Source organism: Aphelocoma coerulescens, chromosome 3 (genome assembly GCF_041296385.1).
Source record: "Aphelocoma coerulescens isolate FSJ_1873_10779 chromosome 3, UR_Acoe_1.0, whole genome shotgun sequence".
Lineage (NCBI taxonomy): Eukaryota > Metazoa > Chordata > Aves > Passeriformes > Corvidae > Aphelocoma > Aphelocoma coerulescens.
This window is the reverse complement of record NC_091016.1, coordinates 39,896,773-39,922,991: the sequence shown is the minus strand read 5'-3', so window position 1 is coordinate 39,922,991 and position 26,219 is coordinate 39,896,773. Positions and strand designations below refer to the sequence as shown.

General features: G+C 46.3%; 1 long non-coding RNA gene across 5 annotated transcripts; it reads right to left on the bottom strand.

Annotated features, from left to right (window-relative positions):
• LOC138107961 (uncharacterized) lies at positions 1 to 26,219 on the bottom strand. 5 transcript variants are annotated; one of them, XR_011149798.1, is made up of 6 exons: positions 26,038 to 26,219; positions 20,067 to 20,182; positions 15,169 to 15,269; positions 5,927 to 6,015; positions 961 to 5,825; positions 1 to 610 (listed from the first exon to the last, which is right to left on the bottom strand). It is a non-coding gene; the product is annotated as an uncharacterized lncRNA (long non-coding RNA). The 5 variants fall into 5 exon arrangements; XR_011149799.1 differs by having other exon boundaries at positions 1 to 1,200; positions 5,737 to 5,825; XR_011149797.1 differs by having other exon boundaries at positions 1 to 5,825.

Genomic DNA, 26,219 nt, shown 5'->3' with positions numbered 1-26,219 from the left:
TTTTTTATTTTTTTAAAATCACTCCTACTGTTGATAAAAATCCAGAGACACTGACACAATCCCAAAGTTATCCAGAGAGATTCAAAATATCCCATGGCTGGCAAACTTAAATAAAAGCTTTGATGTACCATGGATGCCTCAACAGCAACAGAGCTGCAATTCCCTGGGTTAAAGCGTCTCACAGGACAACCTGCCCTTGACTGCCTTGACACAGTTCCAGCAAGTGGGATGGATGGTAGCCCTGCAGGGGACAGCCTCAGCATGTAGACAACCACTACTCACCCATGGCCACAGACACTGGCAATGCCACTGTCCCCATGGGCCCCAGAGTCCCCTTGGCTGGCAGGACTTAAAAGAGGACTCTGCTGAGCACCAGGACACATGGTTGCAGGACTGGCACCACGAGCCACCGCTGAGAATTCCTGGAGGCCAACCTCAGAAATCCTCAGGACTGCATTTGGCTCTCGAGATGCCACCTATCTGCCCCCTCCCCTGCCAGCTGCCTCACAGCTTCTTCTGCAGTTTCAGTTGCTACACAAGGCTCTTCACATTATCTTGCGTGCAGACACTGGCCAGAGCTTGTATGGAGGGGACGACAGGTAGGAAGACCCTGCCAGAGAGCAGGAAAGCCAAAACAAATTTAAAATAAACCCATGCTGGTAAGTAGTAAGAGCCCAAGGTTCGTATTCTCCAGTTCACCATGCTCAGCTCTTGTATTGCTGATGCGTGGGGTCTCAAGGTGGCAGAGGGTGCCAGCTCCCAAGGAGCTGACCCATGTGTCTTTCTGCAGATATTTTTGGCCATCTGGCTTGAAATGCCAATGTAAGAAACTTTAAACAAGTCTTAATTGTTGTTTTTTTTCAACCAGTATTGAAAGCCCAGTCCCTAGGTGAGTGGGCACTGAAAATCCCAAGTAAATTTTGAAAATCTGACCCAAATAAATAACCAATTAATACTTACGATATCAAAATACTGAAATGAAGGGGGAGAACCCTGATGGCTACTATAAACTTCTGTTCATTGCAACCCCATTGGGAATGAGATCTGAGAAATGCCATTTCCAAGTAGGGCAGGATCTCCCCCACTTGCACATGGGCACGCAGTGCTGGCAGTCATGTCCACCCTTGCAGCAACTCCCCAGCTTTGTCCTGGTGTCCTGCACAGAGGCGAGCTCCACTCATGGCAAACATCTCTCACAGACTGTCAAACCCAAACACAAGTTATTGCCTTGTTGCTGGAGGTCAAGGGAGGTAAAGACTTCACATGAATATGCTGGAAACAGAAAACAAACACACAAAAATCCCCAGCAAGAAAGGACAAGCCAACCTTAACAAGCAAGGCCGTTACCCGTAAATAAAAAGAAGGCAATCACAACATGTGTTAAGCTTGGGGGAGCCAAAAGTCATCTCTTGTCTGTGGGTGACTGATGGCTCGCAGGTTTCTAGCACAGACTTGCCTGGTGTCGTTTGTCACCTGCGAGGGGTAAGCTGCTCCTGAAGGCTCCTCTGTGCTGGTGTGTGTGCGTGCGTGCATGTAACTCACGGAATTTCAGCAAAGTCGCATAAGAGGATTGTAGTCCTGGTTCAGCTAAAGACTTAAGATTCTGCATAATGTGTTAAGAGGAGCTTAATGCAATCCTACTACTCTGCCACAGAAACCCTGAACAGCAGCTCGTCTGTTCTCACCTTTCCCCATCTGCTAGCCAGCTGTGGAAGAGCCGGCTGGCCCTAGGAGTACTTAAAGGAGCAGGTGCATAGGCAGAGTTTGGGATTCTACATCTGTCTTCTCATGAGAGCAGATTTTTGTGCTCACTACAATAAAAAGACACTATGCAGGACAACTGATGCAAAATTCTTACAGTGTGGAGAATTCGCATTTTTGCATAATTTGAAGGCCTGGTCGATGGCTCATAAGAAAGGAGGTTTCACAGCTCTGAAAGAGGAATAGAGAGCCAGAAAAGAGCAGTATCATGTCTCAGTGGCAGGAAATATTCTGAAAGTGAGGAATGGATCTCTTGGCCAAACTTACATCATCTAGGAGGACATGTGCTATTGTGGAATAAGTTATCGTGACTAAGGCAACACAGGTAAGTGTGCACTTGAGATGAGACCAGCTGTCTGAGAATTAGAGCAGGGATGGCAAAGGGTAAGGAAAAAGGAACAGAAAGGCAAGATGCTAGCAAATCAGACCTGAATGTCAGGCAATAGTGAGGTCAAAAGTTTGGGTGAGGGTGTTTCCTGCTACTCAGTTGCTGGGAAAGTTTGGGTTTTAACAGCCAAGCCAGAATCACATACATCCTTATTCTGAACTTCTCCATGTCACTGTGCCCCATCTGCAAAAAAAATCTGTTGTGAAATCCTTTCTCCTAGAGTCTGCATATCTTCTTCCTAGATTCTCATATTACGATGGTGCAGTGTTACGAACAGTCTTGCTACATGCTTAGGCACAAGCTGCTCTGGAGTCTGTAGTCACTGCCTCATATAAATAAAGAAATAATAGTGCAGATTATGAAATAATGATGCAGATTTCCCAAAGCTGTCACACTGACCAGAATACTAGAGACTGGGGAAAAAAATAAAGGAAGAAAATTTATTAAAACCTGGTTGGCACAAACATAGCAAAAAAATAACAGTTTCAGGTGATTGTGAGTGAGGCAGGGAAAGGAAGTGGACTGGAATATGAGTTACTCCCTATTCTGGAAGACAGCAGAATGCTAGGACAGCATTTCAATGCTCCCCATGCTGGGGACTTTCTGAGTAGAAAATTGGAAAAGCAAAGAAGCAGAAAGAGCAGATCAGTGATACAAAGTGATTCCTGCTGTTCATAATCAGTCAGCAGTCAGGTGATGTGTGTCATAACTTCTGTCCTAGATGAATATTGCAGGGAGTAGTCCATATAGACAAGCTTTATGTGTTTATGAGGTTGCATTCTGGAAAGCAGTGACTTTGAGGAGCTCTGGAGGGTAACGCAGATAATTCACTGGAAGCTGGCTCTTGACAGAGCAAGAAAGCCTAACTTATTCCTCCTGGAAGATAATTGAGGAGATATGGAGTAGCAGAAAGAACATTTCCCACTGGCATGACATTGACAAAACATTTACCCACATTACAAAAGGGAAGCAGAATGACTTGGAAAGGTTTAGAAATGAGCTGCAGAAATTACATACAATCTCTAAGATACTATCTTAAGACAATAAACTCTTCAGGATCCCATATAATTTATCAGAAGAAACTAAGGGACACTATGATATTTTAATGTTCTACTAAAGAAAAATGCACCCAAGAGCAGGAAGGTTTATTACCCCACAGACAAAACCCTAATAGAATCCAATCCAGAAAATGGAACTCATAAAATTCAAGCCGAAAGTAAGATGCAGGGGTGGGGGTTTTTTTAAGATTTCAGGAAAGAAATAACTGAAATCATTTCCTGAGAAAAACGGTGAATTTGTCATCACTTGGACTCTTTACATCTAGTGTGGGATAATTGCTAAAGTACGTGGTCTAGTTTACCAGAATGTGCTGGGTTTGATAAGTACTGGGGAAGAACAAAACATCTGGACTGCCAGCTGGCCAGGCATAGCTCTGTGTGTTGGGTTTTGCAAGTGATGTGACGAGATCAGCCACTGTGGTCCTTGTGGCTGTAACAGTCAGATCTTGTAATGCATTTTCCATCTGTAATTCTGACAGTGGCTTTCATAAGTAGCCAGTGAGGTGGGCTGACCCACTGTGGCTGTGACCAGAGAAAGTCTCCTTCCTCAGTGCCTGATCAAGGCTAAAACCTTCGTTGGCATTGCCTAATGACCACTCTCCTGAGGAGACAGATAATGAGAAATGGCCTTGGTGCAATTTCTCCACAATGTCCAAGCTACTTAAAGTTTGGCATGTGGGCAATCCTGGAGCAAGAACCGGAGTCTCAATGGAGTTTTCCTTACATCTGCTGGCACTGATTTTATCATCTGTGTGCTGTGTTCTCTAGAAATCTATGCACAGGGTGAGATGTGAGCACCAAACTTTTATATCTGTCGAGGTGATGTCTCAGAATTTATACTGCTTTTCACTAGGGCCAGAATTAGATGTAGAAAATTAAGTCTCTAAACAATAACTACCACCACCTTTGGGGTGTGCCTACAGAAGAGTTAGGTTCTATAGGAAACTTCAAAGAAGCAAGAAGAACTTATGGTATAAGCAACAGTAATGGAGAGTACCATACTTGACTCCAGCTCTGAGCTTTGCCATTAATGGTCTTTATTTGCATGCATGTTCTCCTCCATGCCTGGACTTCTGCAGCAATAGAAGAATTGCACTTCCTGTCTCCCACCTGTTTATTTACAGATTCCCAAATCCAGGGGCTTCCTCTCTTCACATATGCTTGTGCCCAGCAAAGAAAAGCACTTTGGATCTTCTCGACTTGGTTGCTAAAAAAATGTCTAATAATAACTCCAGTGTCTGCTGAGTATGGTCACAATTTAGGAAGCAAAGTGTGTGGCCCTAGGTGAAATTTTGATGGAACCAAGAAGACTGTCTTGATGATGGCTAAATTGTTTATATTTCATTCTATCATCACATTCCAGTAAGTCAAAAGATAGATAGTTCCCCCAGTCTGGCTTGCGGTCTGTGGGCTCATATGGTTTTAAATGACCCCAACTCTCAGAATATTGTCCACTAAAGACAACTTCTTTCTCCCCTCTTTGACCACTTCTCTCTCCCAGTATACTGTTCTTCTCTGCTTGTATTATTTCAATATAAGTACTTGAGTCCCTCCTGCTACAGAGTGATTTTTGATTTTGTTCTGTATCCAAGTAGAAGCTTGCTACCCTGCTATGGAAATAATTGGAAGTTTTTTCGTTCTTTTCCATGAGCTCTTGGAGTAGGTTCACTCAAATTTTCAGTTTACTTGTCTTATCTTTAGCGCTGAGAGCTGGATTACTACTGCTGGCAGGTATGGAGACCAGACTCCTTCTGTAACACATTTGTCTAGGAAATACACATTTTAAAGTGCTTGCTTAGAAGCCAATGAAAAGGAAAAATAGAAGTGGGGTGAGACTGGTAAAGGAGAGTAATAGTGGTGTTCAAAACCCTGTTTGTCTAATGCTAATGAAAATAATGGTTCACTAGAACATTTACAGGAGCAAGAAACACCACATCTCACATGCTGGGAAGAGAATGAAATGAACTTCTGGAGAAAAGACTGAGATTCAGTGAAAGATTTTGGGTAGTGAGTCATCATTTGTTAGTGAATTCTCTCATGTATCATAGAGGATGCAAATATTCCACCCTAATTAGTAGAAAGCCATCAAAATATCTACCAAATGCTTAAAAAAACATGAAGAAACCTACTACTTGTCACTTCCCAAAGTTGTGCACTCCTGCATCATGACATGAAGAAAGAAAATGCTCCTGCCCCTAAAGCAGAGGCAGATTATAAGTACCACAGCAACGCCCTTGGGATGCTGATGGATAAAGACAATTCAGGAGCGCAGAGGTGAAGCTTCAGGATCACAAGGGAAGTCCTAGTCAAGCTGAGCATGTGCTTAGTTACAGAGGGTGGAATGAGAAATGTTACTTATCAGGAGAAAGTTCTTCCCTTATCTCTGTGCTGAAGCTCTTTGCTAGGGGTGGGGAGCAGTTGCACATCCAGAACAAGGCAGACTGTTGAGAGCTTGTCTCTTGACACCCTTGCTCATAGGGTCTTGAGAAGTCAGGCTCTGCAGAGCACAGGTTTCCCTCTGGGTATTACCTCTGTATTCCAATGCAACCAGCTGATTCTGATTCAGCAGCAGTGGCTTCCAGAAACAGAGGGAGTGCCCATCCATCTCTAGACAGGTGCTGAATAGAAAAATGAAAGTAACTGAATAAAAATCCCTGGAAACAGAGATGGTGACAGCGGAAAAAGGGGAAAGTAACTTTGTTACTCATCAGGCTATTACCTTTGGGAAGGAAACCGTGTAATTGAATATTCCTCTGGACCATTCATCTTCATTCTCCTAACTTGATATCAATAGCTGCCAGGTGGTGCCTGCAGAGGTCATTCAAATCAGATTATGTTATCATAGTTCTCCAGTCATCTCCAAGAGCAGGATCATGATCATGAGGAGGAAATCTAGTTATTCAGGTACATGTTACCTTATTAAAAGTTTGAGCAAAGTACATTGAGCCGTTATAATGGGATTAGGGTTTGAGTTGTGTTCTCAGGGTTGCCATGACTATGTGATTTTGGTACTGTGCTCTGGGGCTTGGATAGCACAGCTCCACTCTGGCCAACCACAAATAATCCAGGTCATCATCACAGAGGAGAGGACACCAGCATGGACTGTGGCCAAGAGCCTGAAGCTTGTAGAGATTAGATTTATCTAGGTACAAATGCCTGAGGCAGGAGAGGCGGGGAAGGATACCAATGCCTACTAACACTAAGCAAAGCAGCAATCAGGAAGAGCGAGAAGAATCAGCTTTGATAAACCTTCTAGGGTGTCTCTCAAAACCCATTTCCAGCCTTTTGCTTCAGTATTAGCAGATGTCGCTCCAGAAATCCAGTCTTTACTCGTTAATGCCACATATTGTAATAGGGTATGAAGAGTTTTGAAGGGTTATTTTCTCCATCTGACAGGAGTTCATAGGGTTTGGTGTCTTCCTCCTCATTCTCAGTGAATAGGAACCCACATAAAAATAGGCACTAAAAGGTGTCTGTCTCTCAGATATGGACAGTGAAGGACAAAAGCCTAGGCAAGCAGGAGGGGGAGCCGACTGTGACAAACATCAGCTTTCCAAACTGCTTTTACAAAGAAGTGTCTTGCTCCAGAGCCAACAACACAGCATTTTTTAACAGTACTACTATTTGAATAGAACTACTACAGAGGTGAGATTCTTTGTCTAGGATCTACTCTTATAGTTCAGTAACACACCAGCTGACCCAGGAAATGTTATTAGTAATGACCTGTGGACAAAATGGCCAGAATCTCAAAAACCCTTGTCTCAGGGTAGGGTGCAGGTCTCTCAGTGAGTCCTGAGCATGTTTGAAGCCATATGCCTTTTATTTTACACTTCGCCTTTTAATTTTTTCCTGGTCCCACCAGCCTTAAAATGGTCACTCCTCACCTTTTAGTCCTGTGACTGGTGCATGGCTAGCACAGGAGACATTTCTAACAACAGAGAAAACAACATTTCTTTTCCAACTACTCCTGTGCCTGGAATAACACTGACGTTTTGGGACCACTTAGTAGGTTCCTATTCTTAATCTCCTGACAAGGAGTCAAAAGTACCTTGTCAAAACTGACAAGGGGTAGTTGTGGCTCCCTCAGAGAATGGCCAAAGCTAACACGTCTCCACACACACTTTCCCAGGAGGGTTTATGGCACGAGGTTCAGCCCTTTCCTGTCATTACTGCAATCCTAAACTCACATGGCCAGCACCAGCCCAGATGTGTGCCTTCTGGCCATTCCCAGCTTTTGATGGTATGCATATACATCACTGAATCACACAGAATCACAGAATGACAGGATATGCTGCGCTGGAAGGTACCCAAGGATCATTGAAGTCCAGCTCCTGGCCTTACACAGGACATCCCAAGAGTCACACCAAGTGCCTGAGAGCATTGTCCAAACTCTTCTTGATCTCTGTCAGGCTGGTGCTGTGACCACTTCCCTAGGGAGCCTGTTCAGTGTCCCACCACGGATAAGAAAAAAGAAGTTTTTAACACCTGCCAAACCCCCCGCATTTATATATGCAACTGCTGGGTAAGGAAATGCTGGCAGAGAACAGAACACACCGCTACCCCTTCCCCAATTCACTAAATATGCAGGACATTTTCTCCTGACCTATCACTCCACAGCAAAAAGAAGTGTGACATGCACTGTGGCAGGAGACTTCTCCCCTTCTGCATAGAGACCTGAATGAAGTCAAACTCCTAATGTGCATCTGAAAAGTGCTCCTGGACCTGGGATTAACTCCTGGAAAACAGTTACACACTTAAAACCTTCAGCTGTCATAAAGCCTTTTTCACACACTCCCTCCCTGGATTGTGCTCCAAACCTGTCATGTGCTCAGGCATAAATCCCTTGATGAAGAGATTTACTTCTTTTTTCTTCTTTAAATTATTTTAATATATTTTATAATCATTTTAGTCAGCATTTTTTCTTTGGAAGTGCAGATTTTAGATCTTGGAGTACTGAGAACCCCCAGGCATTCATGACATACAGTAATTCCTGTTATGGGTTTAATGGGTACAAACATGCAGTGCAGATTTGCCTAGGACAGGATTCCCCTCTCCTGGGGACCCAATGACTCAGGCAACAAAAAAAGAGGCAAGGAGCTGCCCTGTCTAGGGTCCTGGCATCAGTCCAGGCTCTTCCCTTCTTCTCCCAAGGGATCCATTCCCCAGCTGTGCGCGGTGGAAAGAGCAGGGCAGCGGTGGAGTCCTATGGAGATGGCTGGAGGGTGAAAATCATCCCCAGTGGGGAAAGCTGGTCCCATTAGGTCTGAAGTGACATGCTGGCTCTCTGCACAGGGCGCCAGCCGCAGCGAGCTGCTTTGTATGAAATCCTGGCCCTGCTCACAGACTACCATGTGTCCAAGAAAATCCTCTTTTTTCTCATCCTCTCTCTCTCCACAAAGGAATTCTTCCACAGAATTTCTTAGAATCCCAGAATGTTGGCCATTTAGCTGAAGTTTCTGGCCGCAGCACAATGATAATTGGTCTCTCATGGACAGGCTCAGCACGGAGGCCAAAAAACTGCAAGGGTTATTAATGACTGAGTTCCCTTCTACTTCCTAACAACCAGACAGGCAGGAAAGCTAGAGGGGAACACTTGGGGCTGAGCCACTACTCTCCTCTCATACGCACTGTCCTGGTGCTCCAGCGCCTTCTTGCAGACACAAAGCCATCCACAGTGCAGACACCAGACAGCACTGAGAGTTGTGAAAAGCAGATCAGGCATTCAGAAGCCACTCTGGTGCTCAGAGAACATTTTGGGGGCCTTTTCTCTGCAGCTACAGGGCGCATCAGGGTGAAGCTGGCTGCAACCTTTACAAAGGCACCTGGTTTGCCACAGGCAAGGTTGGAAGGATAAAGAGACACAGCTGGAATGGCAGACTGAGAAGCACAGTCAGACATAGATCCTTCTCTCTCCACCCCTCAAATAAAAAGACTGTCTCAGGAGAAGTTCAAACTGAGCTAGAATCATATTATTACGATTATTACATTCCCATTTTACAACAATCAGATGGCACAGTGCCAGCTGGCACTGGGAAGCCATTGCTGCTTCTCCTTCCTTGCCCGACAAACACCGTGACAAGAATACAGTCCTTGTTAGGTTGAGAACTGAAGAATGGGAGAGGAGAGGCCAAAAACACCTCCTTGAACAATCACTGACAAGTAAACAGAGCTGCACTTGGGAAACATATTTTAAACATATCTTCCCTGAGGTTTTTGGGGAGGGGAGCTTGATGCACGGGTTGGGAAGGTGAGTGTGTTCACACTTGGGCATATTTCTGTGGTGTCAAGCAGGCTAGTGGCAGCTAAGAGGAGAGTCCATGATGCCTTCATTTCACAGGGGAAGATAAAAGTCCATGAAGCTGAGAATTTAGGGACTCATGCCAACATAGCAGCTTGGGTAAATTTGGACTGGCACTCCATGCTGGTCACGGCTGTGCTCAGCCTTTGATAAGGGTTTGTCTCACAAGAGCTCCTAGCAATCTATGATCATTCCAGCAAGCCATTCTCTTATCAAAGGTCATGTCAAAAATTTGGAGGGAAACAGGCCCAATAAATGCAGATGACACAGGGCATTGTTTGATCATGTTAATGTTCCTAAAATCATACCTCCCACTGACAAAACAACTGTACGGAAGCACTGGGAAAAACTGCTGTTTGTCTCTGCCTGGTTTGATAAATAAGACAATAGCTGTGTTCTTGTCCTGCCCTAACTTCTCAGAGCTAGCCAAAAGACTCCGTAAGGGGATGTCCTTACATTCTCTGTAAGGACATCCTTACAAGGGACATTTGTGCATCAATGTTTGGCATCTCCTCCCTAGAAACAGCTGCCCAACTATTGTCTCTCCCTGCAGTGAAGGTCCTACATTTGGTCCTGTTTCTGTTGCACTTTTTCTATGACCTTTAGCAAATTTCCTAATTTCTCCTACATATGAGACAAATTCAGCTTCACCATCTTACACAGACTGGGGCTCATGATGAAGCTTCATGATTCTTCCTGGACAAAGTCCACCAACTGCTGTCTCTTGAGCAGCCCTCCCTGAGATGGCAGCAAACCAAATCAGTGTGCTGAAAGTGCCATGGCCCTTGTGATTCACGTGAAATCAAAAAGGCAGAGACCAAGGGGTCCATACCTCATTTCTAGTCTGCAAGGTTCAGGAGGCTGGTACAGCCTCTTGTATAGCTCTGCCTCTCTTTCTATCCTTCCTTCCACATGCAACTGATTCAGGAGAGTAAAAAGGCTCTATGAAACAACAAGTAAATGAAAGAAAAAGAGACCTCTGGTGAATGCCCAAAGGGATCTGTCAACAAAGCCCTTTTAGTGGCTAGTTCTGCCTCCACCTTCCTCCCCAGGCCAAGCATCTTCGTAAAACAGGGCTGCAAGCAGACTACAAATATCAGGCCTAAGATCACAGCATGACTGCTCCACAAAGAATGAAAGTGAGAGAAAAAAGGGGAAGGGAGGGTAACAGCTAATATTCTTCAACAACCTGTCCTCTCATGCTTTAGTAAAACTGGCACTGTGATCTTGCAAGGTAATGAGGAAGACTGCATGATCTGCCACCACCTGCCCCACGCCCCTGCTATGTTAAGATTTAGATTGAGCTGTCAGTGACCAAACACAGCTGGTGAGAGAGATGTAGCTCTCTGCCTGGATCTGTTCTGGCTTTGCTTGCTCCCCCTCTCTTCCCTACTTGCATTTCCCATATGTCATTTTGAATTATTAAAAACCAAATTTCCTTGGTGATGGGTTTGCATTAATCTTGGGATATGTTTGCATTGATATTACTCTTAGTTTCTTCTCTTCCTCAGAGATAAGATGGTTTTGCACATGGTTGGGGAATCATTTTTTCAAGCATGACATTCAACCCAGGTCCAGCTGAATTAAACGTGATTTTTATCAGGATACATTTAATGGCTAGGTCCCGAGTAAAAGATGGCACAGGAGTTGTGGAAGGTTGTCCAATACCGGTGCATGCTGAAGCCCTTTCTCCAAGCAGCATAATACTCTGCAATGTGTACCACTCAGGTGGATTACGCAGAGAAAGGGAGTGGCTGGACAAAAAGCCAGCCTTCAAACATGCAATTGTGGCACTCTTCTTTTGGAGCAGGCATGGCTGCTATGAACAGCTGGTTATTGTAGGCAAGGTCTCAGCTTCCCCGTCTCCAGTCAAGAGTGCTACACGCCCTAGCGGATTGGCCTTGGTGGCCATGGGAGAGAAGTGCAGGCTTTCTGAATGACCAGGGCTTTCTGGGTACAGCACACATTCAAAGGGTGTGGCTAGAAGTCGAAAGTGAAGGACCTCACTTATCCAGCCCCCAGTTTATCACCTCTGTTGAGCCCACACCAAAGCAGCCCCTTCCTGTTCTACCTATGCCTGTAGCTCTTTTCCTGGTACCCAATAAATACTCATCAATAACAGCACTTAGTGCTTTGTCACATGATCTGCCTACTAACCCCAGACCAGAAAATATTTGACCCTGAGTGATGTTTTCTTTCTCCCCAGCCGTACTTTGTAGTATCAGACTTCAATCTACGTCCAACTCAAACTTCAGCTAAAGAATGTGTTGTTGCTAATGTATAACCAGGGAGTGTGAAGCTGCGTGTGAGAACAGCACACACTACCAGAGTGAGAACAACAGCAAGCACATTGTGCTGCTGCAGAGCATTGTTTGATGTACTTTTTGCAGGACTGTGTCTGGAGACCTCAAGTTGAAGTGAGCTGCAAATGCAACTGCCTGTCTGCTCCAGGGCCAACGCACATCATGGAAGAACTGAAGACTTTTCCCTTTTAGGTGTTTGGTTTTAGTCTGCACTGCTCAAAGACGCCTAAAATCTGCCTGATACCAAATCTGTCTCTTGCCCCATGCCTCACTGTATGGACTCTGTCTGGGAGGAGATTCAACAGCAAGCTCCCTAGGTCTGTGGACCTGGCATCAAACCTTGCCTCTCCAAAGATCAATTTGCTAAGCCTGCTGTTGGCCGCGTCCCGTTCCTCTCACATGCAAAACTTCTGCTGTGTGATGAGCTGAGAGACATTGGGGCAAGGGAGAAGCGGCTCCCAGGATGACTTCAATGGTGTGTTATGCACAAAAAAAGGCGCTTCTTACATTTAAGGATTGCAAAGGCATATGCAGTCATTTAGCAGGAAGCATTCCTGCAGACCCATGGAAAGCCTGCATGTGAATACACTGCATTCCCTGGTGCCAGCTAACATCACCAAAGCTTGACAAACTGGCACCTGCTTGCAGTGGGCAAAGTTGGTTCAATTAAAATTCCCTTGGATCAGCTGAGACATTCCAGTTTGGCAATTGGCGCGGTAGTTGCGGGGCCAGGGTGGGTGAGTGGGTGAATTGCAGCAGCGCTGCTGCAAGCAGCACAGAGGATCCCCCCAGGCAGGAGAGGCTGCATGAGCCAGGACAGAGCTGCCTCCTACAGCCACAGCAACCACCTCAGATGCGCTACGTGCTTCCACCCACCATGGAACATTTCCTAATCCCTCTGAATAAACCCAGCATGCTACCGAAGGAGAACAGAGTTTGCCTGCAGCTAGAGTGCCCAAATCCAAAATACGTGCCACAGCCAGCATGTGCAAGGCCAAGCTGAGGCAGGGAGATTTTGCATGGTGTATCCAGAACAACGAGATGGGACAGTTTTCGCTCAGAGCAATGAATGAAATGATGGCCAAGGTGGCTGATGGTGAGCTCAGCCCTCATGCAAGAGGAATGCAGCATGAGGAACTAGCCAGGAACACTGAGCAAGGGTCTCAGAGGAAATGAGAATTAATTTTGTGGCTCAAGTGGTCCTAGGAAGCATCTCAGGAAGCACTTACGCTGGGAGCAGTCTCTGTGTCCCATCGCCTATTGGTGAAGAGACATCTTGCTATAAACACAGGACCACGGTGCGCTGTGGGAGTCCTGCTGCCTCTGTCAGATTTGCTCTGGTTACAGACTGTGCAGGAACTCTCTGCAGAGACTGAGCCTGGAATGGGATCCAAACTCTGACAACCTACCCAGGACAGAAGGAGGCCAACCAGCCTCTCACTGCCCCATATTGCCAATTTTGGAGTTCTACTGCAGGTCAAGCCAAGAAGGGTCATACCCTGAGGTGTAAAAGGGCTCAGGCAGCAGCCCTGCTGATGACTGTGGTGTCTACACAGGAGAGAGGATTGCTTGGAAGAACTTGTATGTGCCATGAAACCAGCCATGGCATAGCAGAACAGTAACACTGGGACTCTTGAGGCCTGGCTTCTGTCCCCAGCTTTGCTGTGGCCTTCACAGGGTGATGCTGGGCAAGTCATACCCCTTATCTGTGCTTCCACCTGGGGAAATGTTGCTGCCTTGATTTAGAAGGAGGATAATGAGGACAAATATTTGGGCTCCAGGGCTGGATGCTCCCTGCAGGTTCAGGGTGAGAGCAAATGGCAATACCATCTTTGCCTGACACACCACCAGTGTGTGGTGTCAAAGATGACATCATGGCATGTGAACAAGCATTTACCCTCAGAAAGAGAAAATAGCAGAAGCATGTGTAATCATTTGCCTTTTGTGCCAACATATTTTCCTTGTGTAAAGAGAGGCTCTGGCGGCCCTAAGGACGTTGAGAGATGCCCGTGCTCCCCTGCGAAGGTGGAACTATCAGGCGAGGATGCCAGCGTACCTGCCTGGGTAAATTTGTGCATGCACTTCATGTGGTAATAGAGCTTAGTATCTGATAACAGAGACCTGCTGGAGTCTGGCATGAGGACAGATGGAATCAAAGGTCATGCCATGAATTCCAGTTATGCTGATAGGCATCTGCAGTCAGAGGAAGGAGCTCAAGAACAGGAACTGTAAACTGGTGGGGAGGGCTGGAAAACAGAAGATGGTTTCAGGGATGACAGGTGTGGGTCACTTTGGATCCCAACTGGACAATTGGATGCACATGTTTGCCAGGAACATAGGAAGGTGTTTTCCCTGATGGAGTGAACATGAACTCTGCCATTACTAGTTTAACAAACAGACTAAACACACTGCAATAAATGCATTAAATAGCTAGAACACGTCTCTCCAAAAGCCTCTCCCTCATGGAGGAGCTGATTCATGACACAGATGGGCTGATCACGAGATAGGTAGGAGGTGCAAATATGCAGTGTGTACCTTGCACCAGGGGAACTGTCTGCACACGGAAACAGCTGAGAACAGGTATGATACAGCACCAAGTTGCTCTGCTCACTGCCTGCTTTTGCCTCATGAGACTGACACTACCACTCCCCTTGTGCCTGACTCCTAGCAGATGTCCGGGTGGCACAGTGCTCTGGGATGCACACTGGGGGCTGAGAGAGTTCACACAAGGAGACTCTGCAGCTGTGCAGAGAGATAGTTCAGCAATCCCTGCACTGCACAGCTCTGTGCTGGGCTCTGGAGGCTGGAAGAGGAGTTTCAAGGTCCTGTGGTACCCAGAAGAAAAGGATGGGATGGGTTGGGATGGGACAGAAATTAAGTATGAAGAAGCAGAAGAAAAGATCCTAGAAAGTGACTGACACTTCTAGCTGTATTACAATAAATTATCTTATTTCTTTTTTCTTATTCTCCAATGAAATTATTCCACTGTTTTCACAGTTTCATAACATTATCCTCCAGCCTCAGACTAGATGTGCTCACTCTGCCTTTACTTTTCAAATCATGACTTCTGTTTGGGTTTGCCTGCTCTGTGGCTGTTGCTTTCTGCCTCATCACAGGTACAGACAAAGGCTTTGATGATGGTCTAAAGTCACTTTTGAGATGGAAAACATCTGGTAAACAAGCAGGAGGTTGAAACTGAGGTACTGCAGAGGCAGGGACAATACAAACTGTTAGCATGTGTTATCATCGGAGCATCTTTTTTCTTCACTCCTCTGATGTTAGTGGAGCATGTCAGGCAGTGACAGAAGCTACCCATGAGGAATTGCACGAGGGGCTGGTTTTTAGCAACTGAGTACTCACAGATCTGGACCACTGAAAGATGATCCCAAACTCCTGGAAAATTGATGGGGAAAATCTGATGGAGTTCAGGGACGCTTGGCTTCAACTTCCCAGAGAACAGCCTGAAATTGAAACATCAGGTGCATAAAACCCCACCCATGCAGTAACTACAAGGAAACTGGACTAAAACTGATAAATTTGAGCCTCAGTGAACAGATTAAATCACCCATTTAAATTAGTAAGCAGGAGACCTTATTTTAAATATTAAATAAAACCTTCTTTTCTATTTATCCTTTTAATTATTTTCCATAAAGAAAGGCTGAGACTCATCAGGCTGTAACCTGAAAGACTGTGATGACTTAAAACCACATACAGTCTACCTACTAAATTACTGTTACCAGCAGACAGTTTTATCTACACACATTCATTTACAGCTTTACATGTTTTTATTAGATCTTTATTATTACAATTTTCTATGCTGGGAAACAGTGAATTATGTATTTTTAATTTGCTATAGGATGACTGTTCATCTTTAGAATTGATTCATATCAGGCTGCAATTGGAATGAAATTTGAATCTGTTAAAAAATCTCTAAAAACACTTCTATTAAACTCTTTGTTTATTACTGATAAAAACCACCTTAATTGCAAAACAGAAAAGAAAAATTAATATTAAACAAAAGAAATTGTTTCAGTGGCTAGTGGGTTAAACAGGTTGTTCCAGGATACCATACACCCCAACACTGTATATCTGCTGCATCTTTTTTGCTCATCCTCATTTTCCTCATAGGTCAGAGTTAAAAAACAAGCTTGCCTTTTTTTTTCAAATTTCATTAAGTTTCTTAAGTTCGAATAAGCAAGTCACTGAATTTAAGTTGTTTAATAAACTGAAATGGAATAAATAGTCGTCTTCTACTCATGGAAGAGCAATTGCTCTCAAAAGTGGATTTATCACTTATCAAGCTTTGATTCCAGGTGCTTAGGCAGTGCTTTAGTTCAACTTTCTGAAATGTTTTCTGAAAAGCATGTGTAACTCGATATTTAAAAAAGTAATCAAGACAAAGAGATGCTTTTTATCAAATATACTAAGCATCCAAATACAGATGGCCATTGTTCCACATTTAAATAGCTCTATTCCAAAAGTGAGAAAATATGTTGAATTTGTAATTCTTAAAATTACTAGAAGTCTGCCATTGTCATCATAAGTCATCTGCAATGGATGTTAAGATTAGGATGGAACTTGCATTTCCTACACAGTGACCAGTCTACCTTAAGCTGCCACTAGGAGACTGTGGGTGGCTTCAGCACCACAAATCACTGCCCCAGAGACAAAGTTTCCACCTGGGAATTACAAATAACCCCCAGGATGGACAGGCTGTCAGAGCAGTCATGTCCATTTGGGTTTTTCATCCTCTTCCACCCACCCTGTTTTTCCTGTTACAATCACAAAGGAAGTCTTTCTATGCTGGTTGCAAGACTGGAGAACAACCCTAGAAAACATAAACAGAGCATAAAATCCATGCTGGTATGCCTGCTTGGATTGGAAAGGCACCTGAAACACCACCTCGAAGATCCTGCACCCTGGCCTCTCTGTCCACCCTAGGAAAGAAGTCTAATCATGTGGGAAAGGGGCAGCCCCTCCCTGCAGGACACTGTGAAAAAGGCTGACACATGCTGTCCTAAAAGGTTGTAATACTCTTCTGTTTTATTGGCAGTTGGCATTAATTAATTGGCTACTGTCTTATTTCAGAATTGTCTCAAACAAGCAGTATCTGTTTGTGATTTATATTTGGCACTTCCCTGATAAAAGTTTTTCCCACTCTAACTCAGCTTGAGCAAGACTTGTCTCTTCTTCTTCATGCCAACTTCACTGAAGTGTCTCATCTTCCTGCTTCTGCCTCTCTTTGTAGTAAATGCCATGGGAGAGGCAAAAGGAGAATATTTGTGCCAGTAGCCTGTCTGCTACTCTTCCATCACCAGCACTCAGTGTGTCATCTTGCCTGGTGGCAACAAACACGTCACCATTAAGAGGAATTGTTTTGGGGTCAGATGCTCCTAACCTCCAGCTTCAGTGGCTTCAGTGAGATGAATCTGTGTTATGCCAGCTGAGGATCTGTTCCTTCAGGAAAACAAGGCCTATCAGAAAGGCTGTACAGGGAGGAAAAACAGGGTTTCTTAAAAGGTTAGCTAACACTGCTTTAGCTAAAGCCCACCACAGCCCAGTTTCTGGAGGCTTATGGCACGTAAATCTTGGATTAACTTGATATTCAGTAGAGCTTTGCAATCCACTCGTAACATTTTCCAGTTCAGTGTGAAGAATTGGGCCTCTCACGAGCCTCTTTTCAGCATTTCTCCAAAGCTCTGGATATCCTTCTCCAGTGAGGGATTTGGAGGGGATGCATTAGGAGCAGGACACTAATCTGCTCCTCACTGTGGCGTGTGAGGAACGGAATCTCAGACGGCATCATACGGCATTTGATCCCTCTTTCGTCCCTAGGGTAACCTGGTGGAGACCAATGTGCAGCCCTTTCAGCCCAGACTCCAGTATTTAACTGCTAGAGATGTTCTGGTGTCAAGTTTTCACAGATGTTTTTAGGCGGAAGAATACATCTAGCTCCTAAATTGAGTAGAGAAGGGAGTTTGCTGTCACTTTGGGAACACTGCTGTCAGTCACTGCTGTTCAGAACTTTTACATACATCTCAGGAGCCATGACAGACCGAAAACCAGAAGTTCAGTCTGTTAAGGACTCATGGTGCTCACTGCTCACATTTTTAGTTTCCAGGTTCACTCTTTTTTTTTCTTTCTTTTTCTTTTTTTTTTTTTTTAATGCCTGAGAGGTCTTCTGTTTGCAATTCAGTGCAGGCTTCTGGCTGCAAGAAACAATTAACCATGCCTCCAATCAGGACGGAAACAGAAAGGTATGGAGAGATGATTAAGATCAAATCCCCAAACATAAAAGGAAATATAAAGCAAAAAAATTGAAAAGTGGAACGGCATGCTTCATCTCTATCATTGATAAAATATTTTGCAATCCTGGAAAACTTAATAGCTTCTTTGGCATAATCTTTATGACCTTAAAGGGGTGATAAGGAAGGTAATAAAAAACTGTTTCTGAAAGGTTATGCGCTTTCCTAGTCAACTCAGCTTTTCCTTCTCACCTCCAAGGCTAACATTCAAAAGGAAGTTTGACACATATGGGTTGTGTAAGAACTTGGAAGCTGTTTATTTAGCTTCTCCCAAGATACTACCTATGGAACCTTGCAGAGCAGGGCAAGAAAGGGAGCCCTGTGAAGTGGCAACAGCATCAGAAAAGTGAAGGGCCCATAGCTCAAACTGCTCAAGTTTATTAAAACAAAATAGGTCAGTGGAGTTGCCCAGGGGGTTACATAAGGCAGAAAGTAGCACTCCACAGAGAAGGAGAAGGGAGCCTGTTAAAAGGCAAAGCCACTCCAGTTTGTTTATGACCAGAGATAACTGTCTTGTGGTGTGTCTGTTCTCCATAGCTGACAGAGTAAATCACACTCTTTATCTCCACAGCAGATGAGAATTTCGACTGAGCTGTTGTTTTGTGAGCTACAGATTAAAGCAAATGGGGCTGTTATTTATTATTATGGCTAGCATTATTATTTTGTTCCTGCCATCTCTGCATTTCAGTCTCTACATAAGGAATTTCACCACAATGGTTTCTTGCAGGGAATGTTAGGCATCATAATAGCAGTAAAGATAAAAGCTTGATCCACCTGAAAAGGGTATATAAGAAACGTGGCTTGGCAGCTGCAGTACAGGCAAGGGAAATGATCAAATGTCCTTTGGGATCCTGACACTCTCACTCTGGGCAGGAGGTCAGCTCAAAGTCAGATATGACATCTAGGAACATGGAAGTGCATGTGGCCTGCTGAAGCATCCATCCCAGTACCAGTCTCCTTCTGTTCTGCCCTCTCCTCCTGTGCCAGAAATCCAGCTTCATACCTTAAACACTGTCCTCTGTGTCCCAGTTCCCTGGTGCTTGGTGTAGACAGGCATCTCTTGCAATGATGTTAGGTACCCTGCAGCTCTCACATCTTGGTAAGGGTGTTCTCAGTTTCAGGTACCCAAATCTCAAGTATTTATCCTTCAGAAGTGGAAGCCTGCTGTCCCTTTTCCTGCCTCCTCTTTCACTCCTGTGGTACATTGCTCCTTCCTTTCCACAACTTCAGCTCAGTGACAGGGCAGAGACACTTGTATTGAGAGCTCTTCCCAAAACCAGGCAGCACCCAGGTCCCATTGAACCTCATATGATCAGAGAACACCTGATGCCACGGAAAACACGAGTACTATTTTTCATGGTTTCAAGTCTGTAAAAACAAATGAGAGCTCTTTGCTAGTTTTCAGACTGTCTGATCCAATGACACCTACTGAGGGGGCCATGACCTAGGAAGCTTCTCAGCAGCTTCAGGAACAGGTTCCTGGGAGGAAACATGAACCACATGCCTTTGAGCCATTTGCTGGGAGCTGGTCAGAGGAACAAAGGACTTTTATCTTCCATGGGAAAATGCTGAATCATCAAAACCCACATTTTTCATAGGGGCACATCAGTTTTCATGACATTTTCAGGAAGAAGTTTTTCTAATGCAGGATAGAAAGCGGAAGGTTATTTTTATTTTCGTGGAGGACAGGGAGTTCAAAGAGAAAGACAGGGATAAGAGGCTATAACCATATTCAGTCCACTGGACAAACAGTGTGAGTGTCAGTTCAAGTTTCGCTCTGCCTGGTCCAGAAGCAGGGCTGGATCTGCTCTGAGCAAACACCTGCATGCTAGAGAATAGCTGGAGGGGACAGGGGTGTAAATGTCTCTCCGTGCATAATTTTTGCAAGACACAATTAAAAAGGCCTGGGCCCGTCCCATGTCAGAATTTCTGACACCCTGCAAATATCTGTACCTGAGGATTCAGCCGTCCCAGCCAGATGCATGGTTTGCATTCTCCTACATCTCCTCTGCATCCTTCCAACTCACCAAGCTGCAGCAGCATCTGTGCCATGCATCAGGATCACATCCCTGCAGGACAAAAGGGGATAAGACAGGAGTCCTCTCCTTCACTCACAGCACTGCTTCCTTTCTTTCTTGTGCAGAAACTTTTCTCTTTATCAGCCAACCTCTGCCACACCAGCATGGAATTGGTTCTTGTCTGCGAGAGCACTGGCTTCTTTCATGCTACACCTATTTACCCCAGAAGAGGATCTGGGCCCCTGGAGCACAGCAAGGATGCTCCTACCACAGCACTCAGCCCTTTCTGAAACAAGCTCACATGAGCACTGCACAATTCTGTCCTGATCTGTCAGAAATGCATCAACCTGCTGCTGCAATATCCACCTGGACAGGAATGCTGCTCTTTAGGGTCACTTTCTTCCCCCACCAGGTCTGGCCCTGTCTTGTAGGATCTTGCCGCTGGGTGAAATGCATTTTCTTTTGGCACACAGATGCCTTCATCTGGTTGGCTCTGCTCTTTTTAAGGGATCATCCACAGCACCTGCGGCTCTCACCCTGAGCTTTCTTCCTTTTTAGTGCCCCTGAAAATGTGACATTTTCTGATTAATTTACACCAAAGCTCAATTCAAAAGGGACCTGAGGTGTAGCTTTTTTAGTAGGCCAAGCTTTGGCAAAGCAGAAATCCTTCTCAGGTGTGGCAGCTCTGTTCTCCTAACAGGTAGCCATTTCCATGGCTAGTACAGGTATTCATTCCTACTCAGGTGTGGCTGGGAGCCTTAATTCCTGGGACCGAAGAGCACAGCGTGATTTGTATGGTCCATAGTGTTACAGGCCTTTGAAACTGCATTTTCTAGTCCTTCAGCTTCTCGCTGGAGAGGCCAAAATTTAAAGCAGGTCTGTGCTCTAGTGAGTAACTGATGTAATTACGCTCACTTGTTACAAGGAGAAGCTTTCACAAGAGGGGGAGGCGGTGGCCCCACGCCAGGAGGTGTGTCCCCGATGACAAGCCGCGGAGCCAATCACAGCCCTGAAAGATCATCACATTCATACCAAAAAGAAAAGAAACCGCCCCAGGGTATTTATATTGAGGACGGAGGGGGAAAAAAAAAAAAAAAAAAGTTGGCAAGAAAGAGAAAAAGAGACTGAGAACCTGCAACTTTGTTAACTAACTCTGCAGCTGAATTGAAAAAGGCCAGGCTGGTCCCCCTACAAATCTTGCTTCCTATCCCCTCCCCTCTCTCAAGCATCCCTGGAAATCTGTCTGTAGACTGGAGTGAAAAGTTCAGCTGCTTGGAGTGGTCCTCCTCTTCCCCTGGGAGGCAACCTCATGAGCCGCTGCTGCCTGTAGGGCTGCCCGCCCCGGCCTGAGCTCAGGAGGGCGAGCCCCAGCGGGCAGGTGGGCAGCGATCCCTTGATGCCAGCAGGCCAGGGAGCAGGGCCGGCCAGGAGCCCCCGGGATTAATCATTACCTTCAGAGCACCCAGCACGCTGGCATGGGCTCCCAGCTGCCCGTACCTCTGTTAAACAGCCAGGGAAAGAGAAGGCAGGTTTAGCTTTAACCAAGGGGTAAACGGTCAGCACTTACAAATGCTGAACCACCAAAAACCAGCCAGCCACAGGTTATTTATTCCACTTACACAAGGGGACTACGAAGTCCAAAGGATGACAGGGCCCGTGGCAGCCTACAAACCCCATTTTCTGCCCCTGGCCTGTTGGATGAACCAGGTTAAAAAAATGCTTCCCCTCCCTCAGTGGCGTTTCTTCCTGCCCGCCCTCTCTCCTGCCTTTCTCTGTTCTGACTGCCTGTTCCCGGGTACAGACTGTCTCTGACTGCCCTGTGCGGAGCCTCGCACAATGGGGCTGTAATATAAGCTCGGCGCGAACGAGCTGCCATTAATAATAATAATAAAAACGCCCATCACACCCTACGGCAGCTGCGGACAGGGCCGAGCAGCAGCCGCAGCCCCGCTCCCTCGTGGGAAACCGGTGTCCCCCGGGAGCCCGCAGCCCCCTCTCCGCCGCCGCTCTGGCTGCCGGGGGGCAGGCGCTGCGCTTTGCCGGGGTGGGGAACACAAAGGCCCTTTCCCCGCCCGGGAAGCTCCGCAGAGGGCTGGGCGGCCGGGCCGGGCCGGGGCGAGGCGCGGGGCTGCCCTGCCACCTGCCGGCTGCGGGGCCTCCGTGCGGGCCGCGGGCACGGCCCCCACCCCGGCCTGGAGCCGGGCCGCAGCCGGGGCTGGGCTCGGAGCTGCCCTCGGGAAGGGCACCCCGGCGCGGCCACCAGGCACCTCCCCGCCCTGGGTCAGAGCCGGGGGCCCCAGCGCTCGGTGTAAACCTGCCCGTGTCTGTCCAGCCTGCGGAGCCGCACAGCTGCCGAGAGCAGAGGCGCTGGGGCAAGCGGTGGCCTGGACTAGAAGGGACATGGCCCGCCCCGGGCTGCAGGGGCAGCGGTGGGAAGAGGGCTGTGTTACTCTGCGATGGCTGGTGGTGCCGCGCTGTCAGCCACGGCTCTTTGTTTCCTCTCCTCTCCACCTCCCGCACAATCGTCTGACTGTTTCAGGCACGCACAGCTCTGGCTACTCAGCCCCTCCCCTTGCAAAAAACAGGAGACCAGGGAAACTCCTCTCCCATCCGCATCGTATGAGAAATGGGGAGGAGACCTTTCCCATGCCGTAATGGGCTGTCACTGGCAGTTCTCTGTGGGGCTGGAGTACCTCTCTGGCTCCGAACCAGGCAGCGGGCCTGCGTTGCCAGCTGACCAGTCGCTTATGGCCACGCAATGTGGTCATCTTGGGCTGGGTAACAGGGCTTCTGCTGAAACACCAAAAGTCTTAGGGGTGGGGATGAGGGAGAGCAGAATGGGCACATCCAGGTGGAGGCTTTCATTCCAGCCGGAGGCCTCGGGCACTAATTGCAGTGCCTTCTCTTTTGACAGGGGCGATGACCTCAGTGGAAATATGTGGCTCAGTCTAGAGGTGCCCATCTTGTAGCAGCTCAACAGAGAGCCCACATTGTGGGGCAGCCATGCCAGATGTCAGGCTTGCTGTCACAGCCACTTTGCCAAAGGTGGTTCTCTGAACACCACCTCTTTCCCCTGCACTACAGTCCCTTCTCTCCCTTTCCACGAGACTTTTGGGCTGCCTCCCTCTAGTATTGCTCCCCCCTTCTCCCCACGCTAAGACTATAGCTCACTCCCCTTCCCAGTAAAGACCACCCATTGCCATGGTAACATTGCCTCTTACAAAGTTGCAAGCACACACAAAGATACGTTTCTCGTCTCCCTTACAGCCCACCATCCCTTCATCCCAGTTAATAGGCTACGACTTTGCTTGTAGGGAGGAGACAGAGGGCTCTTGCATTTCATTTTCGTTGAGGAGGGAGAAGTTATTTCAACCCCTTTGCTCCACAAGTGCTGAAGCCTCTGGTCACTGTAGGGAAAGCTGTCATTCACAGACCACCTGAAAGCCCTCGAAGGCAATGGTGCCCCAGGTGGATACTGGTAGTGCAGATACTGGCCCTGCACTGAGAAAGAGTATCTGCCAGTTAGATGGGACAGGGCCAGTGGAAGACAAAAGAGGGGAGCTAAGACCTGTATTTCATCCATTCTGAGCAGAAAAAATCTCTCCTGTGGTTGTGTTCTGCTGCTGCCTCCCTGAGCAGTTCTGGTTTTCTTCCCAAAATGATTTCCTCAGCTTATAAAGCTAATCGGCCTGTCTCCAGGACTGCTGGCACCCCTTGCTGCCACAGCCACACCATGAATAATGGTGTGGTACTGCTTACACAGCAGTACTAGCAATTTAATACTACCCTGGATGCACCCATGGTTCACTGCAGCCATAGCTATGACTGCACTGTGGACAACAGCTTATATTCATCAATCTCTTGTTCAATTTTCTTTTCCTTCCTGTCTTACTTATACACAATTCCCACTTCTCTTCCAGTGGATCTGCCCCAGGCCATTGCAACTCTGAACAAAATCTTTCTTTCATCCTCCTTTTTGTGTCTTTTCTTCTCTTTCACTTTGACCAAGACATTATTTTTCCTTGAAACCAGTGAAGGATCTCCCATATCTCCTGATCTGTTTGTCAGTCTGGTCCCTCCCAGTTTATCATTTTTGTTGTATAGTTTCCATACCAGGCTGTCACATATTCTCTTGCCTCCCTTTAAGTACTCCTTAAGTCTTCACCTCTTCCACAGTCTCCCCCCTCCCCTGAGTTAACCTTCCTACCATTACCACTGAACTTCTTTGCCCTGACCAGTGTCTGTTTCACCCCACCACGTTTTTCTAGAGGTGGCCTTGCAGTCATGGTGTAAAGCCTCAGGTCACTCTGCTGGTGTCAAGTGCTGTGACTTGCCACATGCTACTGTAGTGCATCTGTGCTGGGCTTTTGCACCACAGCTGTGCAGGAGAGCTCAGTGTGAGCTGCTTGCATATGTGCTGCTGAAACTGCTGATTGCCCCAAAGCAGGAGTGTGTTTACAGCACCTGAGAACTGGCTTTGAATGTTATTATTTAATGCAAAGGTGTTACAATAAAATAACATTTTTAAAAGGTAGCTGGACTAAGGAGAAGGATTGGTATCAGCAATGTTTATGCTCTGGCAACCTGAGAGAGAAAATGGCATGGAAAAGAAAGGAATTCTTTCCCCTAATATATTTTGCAGCAAATGGAAGAATCTGAGAGGAAAAAAGAACTGGTGCCATTAAAGTGAAGAAAAGCAAAATAAACCATTCCTGGTATACAATCTGGACTCATCCCAGCATATTCCGATAAAATAAAAATAAACATGTAGGCGATTCCAGGCTTTAATTATCTTTGACAAACTCCACTGTCAAAGTCCCTCTGATTGACTGCAAATTTTGCACCCTTCTGAGCATGAATGAGAATTAGGAGCAAAACTACAGTAAATGAGGCTGTAGCAACAATGGACTTTCCCAGAGGCTGAGAAAAGTCCAAAGAGAGGAAAATCTGCCAAGCCAGAAGTGCAAAGGCACCCCTGACCCCACTGCTCTCGTCCCTACATGTTCCTTCCTCAGTGAGGAAAACTGTAAACTCAGCAACACCCATGACAATCAGCAGGGTCAAATCCAAACATGAATTTTGTTTGCAAGTCAGAGCTTGGCCTAAATCCTTCTATAGTCCACCCATGTTCCAGCCATTGTTCTAGTCCAAACGTTTACCAGTGCTCTGCTCTAGTCTTCTGCTTATTCTCATGGTCCTTTTCTCTAACTTTTCTTTCCATTCTAATTTTTCCCTGAGATTTTGGCAACATTCCAACACACTATGCCAGGAGCATCCACTCCATGCTAATTTTACAGTCATGATCTTTTCATTACTGTCTGGTCTCCTTCACTCTGGCATGGAGGCTGGAGCTCTGGCCTTCCTGCAAAACTCAGGCATTGCCACGCCAGCTGACCTCTACTAGAGAGTGCTCCTCCCATGGGATTTTGTTGGAATACTATGCCTGGGGTACAGAGTTCTGGTAAGCACCTTCTGCCCTCCCTTTAGTCACAGGGACAAACACACGCCTCTACAAACAGCAAGATAGAATTTAGTTGACCCAAGTATTTCTCTGGATGTTCATCTCTCTTCATTGACTATAAAGCAAAGCCAAGGATTTATGAGCCCCTCATTTTGTGTAAAGTGAGCTGAACTCAAGGGGTTTTTCACGCATTATTATTTTCCCATAGTAGTTTTTCTTCCTCATAACAGATAGGCTCAATCCTGTGAGAAAAGCCTCCCAAGAAACAGGATACCTTTTCTACCCATCAAATGCTGTTGCTTGGCTCCCTAGCCTAGCTAGAGTTCAGATAGCTAATTCTCTCCCAGGGCAGTGAGCCTGGCAGCGTCCAGCTACAGCTACTGATTTTTAGGCAGGACATACAGGTCTCATGTTTAATTTAGGTGGGTTCTCCTGCTCCACTCACCAGCTAGAAATTCCTTAGCGTAATCCATATTGTCCCAGACTCCTAGGATACCTCTTGCACGTACAGAAGACAAACCTACATCATGTAGTCTGAGCCTGGATATCACGGGCCAGATCTTCCTCAGTTAGGATGAACCAGCACAGTTCCAGAGCCTCGAGAGAGGCTGTGCTGATTTAAACCAG